Below are 6,000 nucleotides of genomic sequence, written 5' to 3' on the forward strand. Positions count from 1 at the left end.
TGCAAGACCACCTTTTGCTACTTTCACCCACCTAAAGCACCCTGACATTTTACAAATGCATAGACCTCTGTTATTGGTAGACTTTGAAGGTGAAATGAGGAGTCCTGCCAATCTGAGGCTTAGAATGGTACATTAAACTTCAAGAGAACTGCTGGCAAGGATTCTGAAGAAGCACTTATGTTAGGGAATAAAGGTAAAACTGTTCAGTTAAAGCCTTTGGCTTAGGCAGAGGTTTAAACACGTGAATTTATCTAATGTGGACAGCAGGAAAGCTAGGAGAACTCTTTCTTTTCACTGCAGAGTGACTCTTCTATGCACAGGATCTGTTTTTATGCCTCTAAGGGTCAGCAGCAAAGCCCTGTTTGGTTTTAATAGCATCCTGTGTTTTTGGAGTGTTTTTTGTTGCTTTTGTTACATGAACTTTTGCACAGATTTTGCTGCCTGTTTAATGCCAAAAAAATGGTCTTAGTACCAAGGACTGTCATACAAGATCTTATCCAGTTACTAATTACACTGCAACAGCTTTCTAAAAGCACACAATGCTCTAAATGCACACAGTGTATTTCCATGTTCTGTACTCACTGATCATTCTTACAGCTTTAGAGAACTTGGCAAAGACTGTTAGGGCAAGCATTTTAGCTGAGTTTTTTGCTGAAAAGGGCAACCTGTACTTTACTTTCTCATCCAGGCTGTTTAGCCATGAGGTAGCAGCGCTCCCAAATCACATGTTCTGTACTGCCCTTACAACACATAACGGTCTTTTCTTTTCCTCAGGTGCAGGTTTTCTGTAAGACAAGGTAGCAGACCAAGTCATCCATCGCTACTCTGGTGGAAGATTACATCAGCTGGTGTAATCAGCTGATGGAAACAGTGTGATTCTAAATTTGTTCCCTAGCTTTGTCAGTCTTTGGCTATGTAACATCTGTGTACTGTGAAGTCTTGTATCACCAGCTGGACATTCTTACCAATGTATTTGGGAATAAATTAGTTGTTTTGAAACATGTTAAAGTCAACTCAGAGGTACCTAGATGAGTCCATCAGTTACAGCAGCAGAATTCCAGCACTTTGGCGTCAACCCCAGGAGCAAGTGTGTAGCAGTCCTCGTGAGAGTATCACTGGCCTCAGCCAGCTGGAAAAGGACAAGTGCTGGATAAGGTCACACACACAGCTTTCCCAGCGGCTTGCTGCCTTTATCTACAGTATGCTCTATTGCACTCCTAGGCTTAATTTGCTCAGCTGATTGCTTAATGTGCCATGTTCTGTGTGAGGTTTGAGAGGTTTTGAGATGCATAAAAAAGGACTGTGACAGGACCAAGTGCACTGTCATTGGTGACCTCTTGTAAGCAGCATGCTGGCTACAGGATGGCACAACCAACATGCAGCCATGAGTTACAGTCATCACGGGTCTGTTCCTCAATCACTATTCAGCAGGACCAGAGACAGTGAACAACAGGTGGGAACTCCTGAAGGCACCAAATTAAAGGATATCAGAGCTTAGAGGAGTCCCAGTGGCTGGTGGAGATTTAGCTTATCCAGCAAGACATCACAGCTCTGCTAGGAAGTCCACTTCATGCATATACAGGTGAGCTTGTTGGAGTTTGCAATGCCAAGCATCCTTGCTAAGATACTCACTATTAAAACAGGTAGTAATGGGTAACAAACAGAAATCAAGGATGTTCCTGCTAAAAATTATTTTGGATTCTATAACAGAGCCATTATTTTTGGAAGTAAAAGAGGAATAGGTATGTTTAATAAAAGGAAAATCACATGGTTCTTGCTGATGGAATAAAAAGATTATTTAATTGGGGATTATACACTAGTTTTGCATATTTGTATACATAACTGAGATGTCACAGCATGCCATTATAGAATATGAGTGAAGGTAATGTGTTTGTGAAGATAATTTTTTTGCAACCCTACAGTTCTGGTAATATTTCTATGGAAAAGCTTTATCCAAAATGACAAGATGCACCGTTTTGTGAAACTCAGACACATACACTGTTTTAAAATGCATATGCAAATGTTATAATTTCTCAAAATCATTAAAGCGTATTTTTGGAGGGAGAAAAAAAATATCTGACATCTGTCATTTATTTATTACTATGATTGCGATACAAAAACTGCAAAGGATCTGGCATTGTTAGCATGGGATCAAGCTTGTATCTTACTGGTTAACACTGCGAAAGCAACCAGTGTATCCAGTCAAGGTTTTCTTAATGGTCCCATGATTATTTATAAATAAATCCGGGGGCTACATATCAGCAAACACTGAAGTCCTGATGAAGGTATTGGAAAGTATTCTGGAGCTGAGGCCCTTACAGGAGTGAATCCCCTACATTTGCACTGTTTGTTGAAAGTCATCTCACTCAATTCTGCAGCTGGATGGATGATTGATTCTCTGCTGCTGTTCAGATGGGGAATTTGTTTAACTGTGTTAACTTAGCAACAGAAAGGGCACCTGGATACATGCACTGAACAACGAGCTTTTTACAGTGGGATATTGAATTTTCTATCAGCTTGGCATCTCATCCAAATTTCCTGCCATAATTGTAACACTGTTCGCCAGTATTCAGCAGTTCAGAGAAATGTGTTTTATGCTGCTTTCCAAACTTACTGAAACCAGTTAACGGCATGCAGGAGTTATAATCAGGGGCAGCCCACATCTGGAGCAAACTGTTTGTCTTGGCCATATTTCTGTCACAGCCCACATGGCTGTCAAACACTGAGAAAGGAAGATAGGGATCAGGCCATTCACATGGCATCCCAAAAGTTAACAAAACATTAGCTGAGCAGTGTGAAATACCTGCAGGCTAATTTCCAAAGTGTATACCTTACAGCAGTAAAGCAGTATAAATCTCAGTGCAGTAACGGGAGCATACAGTGCTCAGGAATGACGTAATTCAACCTTACTGCTTCCATGGCTTATCACTTACAGAGGAGATGGAACGTAACGTCCTCTGATTGACATTACGGCAGTGCCCTGAAGCTCCTCTGAAGGCTCGCCTCCATCGCACTGGGACATAAGCTGAGCACTGCTCATTATCTGGTTCCTATCTATGCACAAGCATCCCCAGTCTGAGTTATGCACTATTTTGATTCTTGCTAGCTGTCCTGGTGGAAAGTGAAGTAGAATTTAATGTTTTGCTTTTATTAAAAATCAAAGGCTGAAATCAGTGCTTAACTACAGAATTGCCAACATTCTATCTAGTTTTAATTTATATTATTTATTTTAGTTCCGACCATCAACTGAGGCTGAAATTTTACCAAAAAAAAGCTGAACCCTGCCAAACCAGAACAATCAGAGCATCTGGAATGAATACTGCAGGCCTCCTGACTGCATATGCAGTAACAGTCAATGACTCAGATCAGCACACCCTGTAATTTGGTACCAATAAACAAACCATCACATAGCCTGGTCATCACAGGCTGCTTGGTCATATGGCACCTCTTGCCCCAGCTAGGTTTGAGGGTTCCATGGAGTTATTCACATATGTTAATAAATCCAGAAGTCCTTTTGTTTAAGCCTAGGGAGTAGGATTCCTTTGCTGTGGATGTAGGATGAACTCAAGGTAAAAATCAGCTCCTGCCCCAGAGATACTATACTCAAAAGAGCCAAAGATGAGAACAGAAGTAGAAGGTCAGATGAGTTCTACAAATGAAATTTCCTCACTACTGCCACTTCAACCTTCCAGGCACTGCACAACGATGCCTGACATGGGAGCTCCCATCATTTATTGATTCATTTCATAAAAAAAAGAGAGGAACTTATTTATTTTACCAGAAATTATAATGTGTTGGTCTCACGGATGCAGGAAAAGCTACACTGACAGCGGATCAGGAATTATATCCTGTGGGTCCGAAACTACACAAAACCAGTGCAAACTGATGGTCAAATCCTTGCAGGCCTTCCTTTCAGTAAGCTTGTCTCAAACATGGGCATTGCTGAAGCACACTGCAAGCAAATTAAAGCAAAAAGCCTCCACTGGGCTTGGGTAGCTGCTCTGTGGGACCTCCTCAAGCAGCATTTCCTTCTGTAAGCCTTGTTTCCTAGCCAGGCTACAATGAAAGTGGTCTCCCAGCCAGATACTCCTGGGTAGACTTCTTGTGCTATTGAATAGACAAGACAGGAACTCTCAGGAGTTCTCTCCACAGCATGCTACTGATTTGGCCTGAAAACTCCATGGTGACACGATTGTATGAATCTGTTTGAAACTGGTCAATTGACAGCATTGTCCTAGCTGTTAGTTCTGGACACAGAATTAGTAAGCTCTTCATTCCATGCTCCATGAAGCAGATTTGGACTACCTTCTTCTGGCCAAAAATCTGTTCCTGAACTGCATGCATTGCTTTCACGTGCACCATGACTGTACATGAAGGAAAACCTGCAGGTCACTAAGAACCTGGGTTTGAGGGCTTGAGTGCTGTCTCTCCAGGCTGGAAGATGAGCTCTGGATTGTTGCGGTGTTAAAAGGAAAATCACTTCCAGAACTCAAACAAGCAAATATTTCAACCATCTGCTATGTCTTCTCATCACTCTCCTGGCCCTCCTAGAGAACCTATAACAGAGGTTCTCCAGAGCTCTGCTATCATTTTCAGTTTGTCCATTTCTAGCCTTACATTAACCGAAAACTCCTTTCTTCTTATCCTCTCTATATAAGGTGGACTCCAAAAATAGAGCCATAGAATCATTTGAGTTGGAAGGAGCCTTCAAAGGTAATCTGGTCCAATCCCTCTACAACAAACACAGGGACACTTACAGCTAGATCAGGCTGCTCAGAGCCCTGTCCAGCCTGACCTTGAATGTCTCCAGGGATGGAGCATTCACTATTTCTCTGGACAACTTGTTCCAGTGCCTCACCACTCTGACTGTAAAAATCTTCTTCCTTATATCCAACCTAATCCTCCTTTTAGTTTAAAACCATTTCACCTTGTCCTGTCAAAAAAGACCCTGCTAAAAAGTGCGTCTACTTCTTTCTTACAGCCCCCCTTTGGATACTGAAAGGCCCTCCGGAGCCTTCCCTTCTCCAGGCTATTCACTTCCCAAGCCTTTAAGATTTCCAGTGACAAAAAGAAACGAATTTTCATTGCCTTGGTATTCCCCTTTTACTGAGGCAAACCAGAGAAATCAAGCTGGCGCTTTCCCAACCTTCCAGATGTTTCCCTGCCAAATGTGTAGCAATGCTGTCAAATACATATCCAGGGAACTCCAAAACTGCAGTAGAAATACACAGGAGGAAAAAAAACATGCATACACACACAAAATCCCACAATTGAGTGCATACAACAAAGACTGTAAGAGGAGGATTTGTCTGATCTAAATTTAGTCAGAAGTTCTCAAAACTAATGGCCGGAGGAGTAAGGAAAGCTGGATGTAACAGCAACAGTCTCTGCCTGCTTCTTGCTAGAGGCAGCAGAGTATGGCTGGGTGTAGGAAAGCAGCATGCTGTCAACTATAAACTGGGTGTTTATTAAATTCAAAGAATTGCTTACTGTGCAGACAGATGGGAATTGTGTGATGAGGATACAAATGTAGTGAGCCTGAAAAGAGAAAGGCTGAAAGCAAGGGTTGGAGGCTGCAGCAGCTCAGGCAGAACTGAGCTGAGCCCCCCAGCAGGTGGTGGTCTCTGACAGCGCAGGGAAGGAGCTCCTCAGCTGCTGCGGCTCCAAGAGAAGCGGGTTCTGCTTCTGAGACATGGAAATCCCTGCAGGTGTCTGGTCTGTTTCTTGGTGGAAAAGAAGCAGGATGGATTGGCAGATGTTTCTAAGGCTTGTACTGCTGTGTACTTGCAGTGGGTGAAAGGAAGTTGGCTTCCCTGATAGAAGTGAGATGTCCTAGAGGACAGTCACAGACGTCTCAACATCAGAGTTCACTGCAAACTGAAAAGAAAGCCATTTTGTAAGAATTTTGTAGGAATTACTATGATTTTTTATTACTATTATTTTGAGGAAACATTTTTATTTTAACAGGAGAAAATGGTAGGTCTTTAATGTACACCTTAG

This window comes from Lagopus leucura, unplaced genomic scaffold (assembly GCF_019238085.1).
Source record: "Lagopus leucura isolate 7727_CA_CO unplaced genomic scaffold, USGS_WTPT01 Super-Scaffold_100002, whole genome shotgun sequence".
NCBI classification, from domain to species: domain Eukaryota; kingdom Metazoa; phylum Chordata; class Aves; order Galliformes; family Phasianidae; genus Lagopus; species Lagopus leucura.